Genomic DNA, 11,635 nt, shown 5'->3' with positions numbered 1-11,635 from the left:
GATTAATCCAATAAGAAAACACAAGATCAAGCTTTCAAGCAAACTCATCTACGATTTGTGGAATATTTCCCCAAACTCTTGGTCTGGGAATATTTCTGGTATTCCATTCTGAGCCATCCAATATAATATAATTCTTGGATGACAAAATTTGAATAAACATAATTTCCGATTCAAGAAGAGAAAAACCTGCTAGTACCAGCCGACAAGACTAACAATTTCTACTCCCTCAGCCCACACCAGTACGCCACACTGATGAGAAACAACGTTACCTCTGCATACCAGCAGGCCGACCAACAATCAGTCCACACAACCAACCTGGAAGCAAAAGGAATCACCAACAAGCTAGAACTGGCTGGCAGGATCGATGTACTCGCTCAGAAACCTGCATACGTCACACTCAAAGACCACAAGGAAAACTTCAGAAGCCACCCCACATGCAGACTAATCAATCCAGCAAAAAGCAAAATCGGCATTATATCAAAACAAATACTGGACCGGATCAACAAAAGAACACTAGAAGCTACCAAGATCAACCAGTGGAAGAATTCTGGCGCAGTGATAAACTTGTTCAAAACTAGACAAAAAAGATGCAATTCTTCATTCATCACATTCGATGTCGTAAACTTCTACCCATCCATCACGAAAGAACTGATGGTCAATGCACTCCAGTTTGCAGAGAAGTTCACAAAAATAACACCAACAGAAAAAGAAATCATCATCAAAGCGAAAAACACCTTGCCGTTCCACAACAACACACCATGGAAAAAGACAAACTCATCAGACTTGTTCGACGTCACCATGGGCTCATATGACGGAGCAGAAACATGCGAGATGGTGGAAACGTACATCCTCACCGAAATCAACAGCATCATACCTAAAGAAAACATCGGCCTCTACAGAGACGACGGATTAGCCGTGATCAGCAAACCACCAGCCATAGCTGAACGCATCAAAAAACGGCTCTGCGACAAATTTCAACAACTAGGCCTCCAAATAACAGCCACAGCTAATTCATCAGTCACCGACTTCCTCGATGTCACTTTCGACTTGACCAAGATGGAATACAAGCCATACGCCAAACCAGGAAACACCCCTACGTACGTTCATGTTGAATCCAATCACCCACCCAGCATCACCAAAAGAATACCCAAATCCATAGAAACCCGACTATCCAATATCTCAAGCAGCGAGGAAATATTCAACAATGCCAAACCGGAATACGAAAAAGCCCTGAACGAAGCCGGCCACAATGCTACCCTCACCTACAACCCCAAGAACAACACGGATACAAGGCCAAGCCAACAGAAAAGGAAAAGGACGATAACCTGGTTCAACCCGCCATATAGCCAAAATGTTAACACAAACATCGGGAAAAGATTTCTGGCCCTGGTGGACCAACATTTCCCCAAGGAACATGAACTCCATAAAATCTGCAACAGAAACACCCTAAAGATAAGCTACAGCTGCATGGATAACATGGGCAAATACATAAAGGCACACAACAACAAAGTATCGACAACAGAAAAAAGCCGAGAAACCGAAAAGTGCAACTGCCGGAAAACAGAAGACTGCCCTCTACCAGGAAAATGCACAACAAAAAACGTGATCTACAAAGCCAAAGTTACCACCCCCCACCACGAAAAATCCTACATCGGACTGACCGCCACCACATTCAAAACCAGACATGCATCTCACAAAGCGTCAATTAAAGATAAAGAGAAGAGGCACAGTACCAAGCTCAGTAAGCTTATCTGGAAACTGAAAGATGAGGGCACACCCCACAAGATAACCTGGAGAATCGTACGCCATGCACAACCCTACTCTCCACTCACAAAACGCTGCAACCTCTGCCTATGGGAGAAATACTTCATCATCACCGCAAACAGAAACAACAATTTGAACTCTCGAACTGAACTCATATCTACCTGTAGACATAAGAAAAAGTTCCTCCTTGCTGGATATGGATAGCCCCACCAGCCCCCCCCCCCCCCTCACATGTAACCATATGTAGTAATGACCCCTAAGTACCCCTGATGTAATAAACAATACACATGTACCCCTTCAGTAACCCCTTTCATTTCTGTCAACCCAATGTTATACCCTAATGCACATGCTCTGTATACTTTATTCTGTCCCAAAATTGTGTTCTTCATACCAATCAGTCGCTGATGAGCCTTAGGGTGAAAAAGTCTGTACGACTAGCTTAGTTAAGCAATCCAACCAATAAATTATTTATACTCAGCTCCTACACAGTCGAGCACTATTAGACATTGCAGTATATCACTATATACTTACCTAAACATAATTTCATATAATAAACTACAAAAGAACAAGACGATATATTACATAATTGATTTGCTCATTCAATATATATGAAGACATGCATAAACTGTGTCACAGAAATAATGCAATCTTTAAAATGTCATAACTGTGTTATTCCTTGTCTGATTTTGATCAATTTTTCATTTGTTTCTGATTTTTCTGTATCTGCTAAAACCATATTTTCAGCCTGGAGTACCCGTTTAAATCCTGCTTTTCTGAAGGACCAGAATCATCTCTGGTACAAGCTCTTTTGCACAAACCAATTAAAAATCAAATACACCACACGTTCAAATATTCAAGTTAACACTGCCAACATAGCTACATTCACACACAACAAATAAACCAACACACTAAGGTGACCAAGCCCCAGGCCACTATGCCCGCAGGATAGCTACATTCACACACAACAAATAAACCAACACACTAAGGTGACCAAGCCCCAGGCCACTATGCCCGCAGGATAGCTACATTCACACACAACAAATAAACCAACACACTAAGGTGACCAAGCCCCAGGCCACTATGCCCGCAGGATAGCTACATTCACACACAACAAATAAACCAACACACTAAGGTGACCAAGCCCCAGGCCACTATACCCGCAGGATAGCTACATTCACACACAACAAATAAACCAACACACTAAGGTGACCAAGCCCCAGGCCACTATGCCCACAGGATAGCTACATTCACACACAACAAATAAACCAACACACTAAGGTGACCAAGCCCCAGGCCACTATGCCCGCAGGATAGCTACATTCACACACAACAAATAAACCAACACACTAAGGTGACCAAGCCCCAGGCCACTATGCCCGCAGGATAGCTACATTCACACACAACAAATAAACCAACACACTAAGGTGACCAAGCCCCAGGCCACTATACCCGCAGGATAGCTACATTCACACACAACAAATAAACCAACACACTAAGGTGACCAAGCCCCAGGCCACTATGCCAGCAGGATAGCTACATTCACGCACAACAAATAAACCAACACACTAAGGTGACCAAGCCCCAGGCCACTATGCCCGCAGGATAGCTACATTCACACACAACAAATAAACCAACACACTAAGGTGACCAAGCCCCAGGCCACTATGCCCGCAGGATAGCTACATTCACACACAACAAATAAACCAACACACTAAGGTGACCAAGCCCCAGGCCACTATACCCGCAGGATAGCTACATTCACACACAACAAATAAACCAACACACTAAGGTGACCAAGCCCCAGGCCACTATGCCCGCAGGATAGCTACATTCACACACAACAAATAAATCAACACACTAAGGTGACCAAGCCCCAGGCCACTATCCCGCAGGATAGCTACATTCACACACAACAAATAAACCAACACACTAAGGTGACCAAGCCCCAGGCCACTATGCCAGCAGGATAGCTACATTCACACACAACAAATAAACCAACACACTAAGGTGACCAAGCCCCAGGCCACTATACCCGCAGGATAGCTACATTCACACACAACAAATAAACCAACACACTAAGGTGACCAAGCCCCAGGCCACTATGCCCGCAGGATAGCTACATTCACACACAACAAATAAACCAACACACTAAGGTGACCAAGCCCCAGGCCACTATGCCCGCAGGATAGCTACATTCACACACAACAAATAAACCAACACACTAAGGTGACCAAGCCCCAGGCCACTATGCCCGCAGGATAGCTACATTCACACACAACAAATAAACCAACACACTAAGGTGACCAAGCCCCAGGCCACTATGCCCGCAGGATAGCTACATTCACACACAACAAATAAACCAACACACTAAGGTGACCAAGCCCCAGGCCACTATACCCGCAGGATAGCTACATTCACACACAACAAATAAACCAACACACTAAGGTGACCAAGCCCCAGGCCACTATGCCCACAGGATAGCTACATTCACACACAACAAATAAACCAACACACTAAGGTGACCAAGCCCCAGGCCACTATGCCCGCAGGATAGCTACATTCACACACAACAAATAAACCAACACACTAAGGTGACCAAGCCCCAGGCCACTATGCCCGCAGGATAGCTACATTCACACACAACAAATAAACCAACACACTAAGGTGACCAAGCCCCAGGCCACTATGCCCGCAGGATAGCTACATTCACACACAACAAATAAACCAACACACTAAGGTGACCAAGCCCCAGGCCACTATACCCGCAGGATAGCTACATTCACACACAACAAATAAACCAACACACTAAGGTGACCAAGCCCCAGGCCACTATGCCCGCAGGATAGCTACATTCACACACAACAAATAAACCAACACACTAAGGTGACCAATTAGCCCCAGGCCACTGTGCCCGCAGGATAGCTACATTCACACACAACAAATAAACGAACACACTAAGGTGACCAAGCCCCAGGCCACTATGCCCGCAGGATAGCTACATTCACACACAACAAATAAACCAACACACTAAGGTGACCAAGCCCCAGGCCACTATGCCCGCAGGATAGCTACATTCACACACAACAAATAAACCAACACACTAAGGTGACCAAGCCCCAGGCCACTATGCCCGCAGGATAGCTACATTCACACACAACAAATAAACCAACACACTAAGGTGACCAAGCCCCAGGCCACTGTGCCCGCAGGATAGCTACATTCACACACAACAAATAAACCAACACACTAAGGTGACCAAGCCCCAGGCCACTGTGCCCGCAGGATAGCTACATTCACACACAACAAATAAACCAACACACTAAGGTGACCAAGCCCCAGGCCACTATGCCCGCAGGATAGCTACATTCACGCACAACAAATAAACCAACACACTAAGATGACCAAGCCCCAGGCCACTATGCCCGCAGGATAGCTACATTCACACACAACAAATAAACCAACACACTAAGGTGACCAAGCCCCAGGCCACTATGCCCGCAGGATAGCTACATTCACACACAACAAATAAACCAACACACTAAGGTGACCAAGCCCCAGGCCACTATGCCCGCAGGATAGCTACATTCACACACAACAAATAAACCAACACACTAAGGTGACCAAGCCCCAGGCCACTATGCCCGCAGGATAGCTACATTCACACACAACAAATAAACCAACACACTAAGGTGACCAAGCCCCAGGCCACTATGCCCGCAGGATAGCTACATTCACACACAACAAATAAACCAACACACTAAGGTGACCAAGCCCCAGGCCACTATACCCGCAGGATAGCTACATTCACACACAACAAATAAACCAACACACTAAGGTGACCAAGCCCCAGGCCACTATGCCCGCAGGATAGCTACATTCACACACAACAAATAAACCAACACACTAAGGTGACCAAGCCCCAGGCCACTATGCCAGCAGGATAGCTACATTCACACACAACAAATAAACCAACACACTAAGGTGACCGAGCCCCAGGCCACTATACCCGCAGGATAGCTACATTCACACACAACAAATAAACCAACACACTAAGGTGACCAAGCCCCAGGCCACTATGCCCGCAGGATAGCTACATTCACACACAACAAATAAACCAACACACTAAGGTGACCAATTAGCCCCAGGCCACTGTGCCCGCAGGATAGCTACATTCACACACAACAAATAAACGAACACACTAAGGTGACCAAGCCCCAGGCCACTATGCCCGCAGGATAGCTACATTCACACACAACAAATAAACCAACACACTAAGGTGACCAAGCCCCAGGCCACTATGCCCGCAGGATAGCTACATTCACACACAACAAATAAACCAACACACTAAGGTGACCAAGCCCCAGGCCACTATGCCCGCAGGATAGCTACATTCACACACAACAAATAAACCAACACACTAAGGTGACCAAGCCCCAGGCCACTGTGCCCGCAGGATAGCTACATTCACACACAACAAATAAACCAACACACTAAGGTGACCAAGCCCCAGGCCACTGTGCCCGCAGGATAGCTACATTCACACACAACAAATAAACCAACACACTAAGGTGACCAAGCCCCAGGCCACTATGCCCGCAGGATAGCTACATTCACGCACAACAAATAAACCAACACACTAAGATGACCAAGCCCCAGGCCACTATGCCCGCAGGATAGCTACATTCACACACAACAAATAAACCAACACACTAAGGTGACCAAGCCCCAGGCCACTATGCCCGCAGGATAGCTACATTCACACACAACAAATAAACCAACACACTAAGGTGACCAAGCCCCAGGCCACTATGCCCGCAGGATAGCTACATTCACACACAACAAATAAACCAACACACTAAGGTGACCAAGCCCCAGGCCACTATGCCCGCAGGATAGCTACATTCACACACAACAAATAAACCAACACACTAAGGTGACCAAGCCCCAGGCCACTATGCCAGCAGGATAGCTACATTCACACACAACAAATAAACCAACACACTAAGGTGACCAAGCCCCAGGCCACTATACCCGCAGGATAGCTACATTCACACACAACAAATAAACCAACACACTAAGGTGACCAAGCCCCAGGCCACTATGCCCGCAGGATAGCTACATTTACACACAACAAATAAACCAACACACTAAGGTGACCAAGCCCCAGGCCACTATGCCCGCAGGATAGCTACATTCACACACAACAAATAAACCAACACACTAAGGTGACCAAGCCCCAGGCCACTATGCCCGCAGGATAGCTACATTCACACACAACAAATAAACCAACACACTAAGGTGACCAAGCCCCAGGCCACTATGCCCGCAGGATAGCTACATTCACACACAACAAATAAACCAACACACTAAGGTGACCAAGCCCCAGGCCACTATGCCCGCAGGATACAATAGGTACGCACTGTCCAGCACAGACAATGTCTTATCTTCTTGTGTATTGCGCAAACCTCACACATGGCTAACCCCAAAATTCAGAAAAAAGGAACAAGACTGACAGCAACCACATGTTTTTGTATGCAGTAGACATGGCATCCGTGACTAAGAGGGTGATTAGCATAGTCTGGTCTGTTAGCGGATTTATGTGGACACGGTGGACAAAAGCATGATTTTTTCTCCAGACCTTTGTTTATGTATAAGAATTAAAAATGGGGTATGCTCCAAAAAATCTGGCTGCAGGAACAGAGAAAAAATGGGTGAAAATGTCAGAATTTATGAGTTTAGATTGGTCTGATATATAGACTAGAGCCAGTGCAAAACTCAATAGCAGTGCATTATTTTGCATTGGTTTAGTTCTTGAATTCAGACCCCTTTTTTAACAGATGTTCTGTTTGTCCTCACATCTCAATGCACCAAATATCTGAATGCAGATGCTAAACAAGCCGAAGGGTGGCGGTGGAGGGGGTTGAATGTTGGTGTGTATCTACATATTTTGGTCTTGGGGTAAAGATGTGCAAAACAAATTTTTTGTATGTGTTGGAATTAGTGTTGCCATGGTAACAGTGTATTATGGCAAAAATAAGGTAAAAATCTTGCAGTTAGAACTACTTCCTCTGTTTTCATCCGATTCTCATGAAATTTGGCACACACATTGGTCTTGAGGTGAAGATGTCTTAGACATATTTTTGTGTGTCTTTCAGAAATCTTGTTGCCATGGTAACAACATATTATATGGTGAAAATTTGGAAAAAAACTTACAATTCAAACTGCTTCATCAGTTTTCAATCAATTCACATGAAATTCGGCACACACATTGGTATTAAAGTAAAGATGTACAAGGCACTTTTTGTGTGTGTTTCAGAAATTGTGTTGCCATGGTAACAACGTATTATATGGCAAGATTTTGGACGGTAAAAACCTTGTAATTTGAACTACTTCATCAGTTTTGAACCAATTCTCATGAAATTTGGCTCACACATTTGCCTTGGGGTAAAGATGACTGTGCAAGAACCATTTTTTTGTGCATTTGTCAGAGAGTGCATTGCCATGGTAACCACATATGATAGCCAGAAATGCAGGAAAACTCATTGTGGATCAAACTACTTCCCCTGATTTTAGTCAGTGCTCATAAAAGTTGGAAGAAATATTCATCTTGGGGTAAAGATTCATATTAAATTATAAACGTCTTCTCTGCATTAAAATGTTCACGCCAGAGTGTGGGGGTATGAATCACCTTCAGTAGGATTGGTCCTTCAAATCTGACATCAAAATAAAGAAGGTTAAAGGCGGTGGCCATTAGGAACATAAAAATGATAAACACTCTTAAAATAAGCATCCCCTCAATGGCATAGGCTGGGGGTACACTGGGTGAATGTGAAACCTTCCGCTGAGGCAGAGGAGTTCCAACACTGGCAAGCAAAAGGAAAATGTGTACCCCTTCTACTTTCAACAGCTGATTTTCCAAACCTTAGTTCCACCTCCCCAAGATGTGCACCCCTCCCCATACCACTTTTAGTTCTACCTCCCCATGCTCAAACCAGTCTACGCCTTTGCCCCTCAGGGGTCTTTGCATTATTAAAGCGAGACATTACTCCTTTTTTGGGGGGGTCTTTAGAAAATGACCTCGTAAAAGTAAAAGGATTTTGACTAGGAACTTAACCCCCCCCAAAAAAAAATAGGGGGCAGATATATTTTTTGAGCAGAAAAATGCCCCCCACCTTAAAAGGCAAGAAGAGTCCTTTGCACTTCAGACCATTCATTTGAAGTTTAATGCATTCTGATTTGATAAAAATTGTTTACGTACCCAATTAATCATTGTTTATTTATATTCTCCTACTCAGTCTTTTATTCATATTCCGTTCCTACTCTTTCTTTTTAACTTTATCACATCACTCTTGATTTTGAGCTTCACCATACCATCATCTCCTTCTGTTTCCTCTCTCCTTTTTTACTCTCTCTCCAAGTATATATTTTCTGACATATTTTAAAGTGTACCTTTAATCATGCAACTAATTATAGAAATATAAATATATACAAAAATCTCTGCACTTGTTTTAGAAATTCACTTGCAAATCCATGACTCAATAACAAACCATATCAAAAATATACATATGTGCGCAATAGATTTTAGCCTTCTATTTTCTTTCATTTCATTTTTTCAGTATATTTCTGTGACAGCCCCTGCTTTATACATCCTACATGTACATCTCCCGTTGTCAAAAATGAATATTATGTTTCAGTAGCAAAATTGTCGGATGCAAACTCTGACTGTCATAAAAAAAATGCCAATAATTTCCCATTGGAGTAAAGACAAACTTATTCACTGTTCATTGAGCAAAGATTTAATGATGACTTTTATTTCTCTACATATAATCATATTCTAGTCATATCCCTTTCAGATGGTGGTAACTGCAGGAATGGGAAAACTCAGTGATAAAATAAATTTTTAAAAAGGGTTTTCGGAAAATAACTAAAATCCATTTTTTCAAGCAACAGTTATTCCATTCTAAATGCTGCAACCTTGTTAATATGAATTTGATGCACCTTTACCAATATATAATATCATTTCTTCAATTCTTTAAACTAGACATTAAATACTGCTAATAGTATTATTCAGGACAGAGTGTAGCCAAAATAGAGTTTAAAAGATTATGAAAAAAATGAATGACATGGTATTATATTTCGGTGTAGGTGTAAGCATTCAAAATGGAATAATTGTTGCTAGATAATAATGGATTAAAATAGCAAAGAAAAATGTACTTAGAGAAGGAGACAAAGAGGGGGAGAGAGGAAACAAAACGAGAAGGTATGGAAAGATCAAAAGTGCAAAAAGTGATGTAAGAAAGTCAGAGTAGGAACTGAAATGAACAAAAACTGAGTAGAAGCAAAATAAAACATTGATTAATAATTGGGCACCGGAAACGATCTTCTATCAAAGCAGAATGTTTTAGGCTTTAAATTAATACGCTGAAGTGTAAAGGATTTTTCTCCCCCCTTTTTTTGTTTTTGTTTTGGGGGGGTTAAGTTCCTAGTCGTAATAATTTCCTTTTACTCTTTATGTGGCAATTTTCTAAAGCCCCCCCCCCCCAAAAAAAAAAAAAATTGAAGGGGTGCTTTTTTTAATAAGAGTGTTAAAGTTCCTAACGGTCATGGCCTTTAACCTTCTATATTTTTATGTTGTCAGTTTTTAATTACCTCCTCCGCCCCCCCCCCAAAAAAAAAGAACCTATATTATTCAAAGTGATTAATACCCTGCGCTATTACATGACATTAAAGGGGAATCCAACCCAAATAAACACTTGTTTTTAGAGGAAAAATCAGACAGGTTTATAGGTCAAAGTTTGAACAATATCGGACAAACCATTAGAAAGTTGTGAATATATAAAAGTTGTAAACATTGGTAATCATTATACCCATGAAGACTTCAAATTGGCTACATATGTGATGTCATAGTGATGTAAGGCAAGGACTACTCTTCCATGTACTGGAATAATTAATTGGCTAAAATGTCTTTTTCAAAAGTTTTACAAATCATATCATTCTTTCATGAGGACATAAAACAATACACTACCAGGTTTATATTACGGCCCCAATGGAATAGGGATTTAGGAGAGAACCAAAAATACTGATAATTAAGTACAAGGCCTATGGGAAAGTTGTCCTTGCGGCCTCGCCCCTTGTCATAATTTACTTACCCAGTTGCCAATTTGAAATCTACATACTAGTAGTCTTAGGGATCTTAATTTTAAAGCAACCATAAATTTTGCTTGTCCGATTTCTTTCAAACTTTCACCATTCATATTTTTCTCCTTTTCCACACAATATTTTATGACCAAGGCTGGATTCCCCTTTAACACTGAATATGAATCTTTACCCCAAGATGAATATTTCTTCCAACTTTTATGAGCACTGACTAAAATCAGGGGAAGTAGTTTGATCCACAATGAGTTTTCCTGCATTTCTTGCTATCATATGTGGTTACCATGGCAATGCACTCTCTGACAAATGCACAAAAAAATGGTTCTTGCACAGTCATCTTTACCCCAAGGCAAATGTGTGAGCCAAATTTCATGAGAATTGGTTCAAAACTGATGAAGTAGTTCAAATTACAAGGTTTTTACCAAAATCTTGCCATATAATATGTTGTTACCATGGCAACACAATTTCTGAAACACACACAAAAAGTGCCTTGTACATCTTTATTTTAATACCAATATGTGTGCCGAATTTCATGTGAATTGATTGAAAACTGATGAAGCAGTTTGAATTGTAAGTTTTTCCCAATTTTCACCATATAATATGTTGTTACCATGGCAACGAGATTTCTGAAAGACACACAAAAATATGTCTAAGACATCTTCACCTCAAGACCAATGTGTGTGCAAAATTTCATGAGAATCGGATGAAAACAGAGGAA

This window comes from Lytechinus pictus, chromosome 4 (assembly GCF_037042905.1).
Source record: "Lytechinus pictus isolate F3 Inbred chromosome 4, Lp3.0, whole genome shotgun sequence".
Lineage (NCBI taxonomy): Eukaryota > Metazoa > Echinodermata > Echinoidea > Temnopleuroida > Toxopneustidae > Lytechinus > Lytechinus pictus.
Note: the sequence above shows the minus strand (reverse complement) of the source record.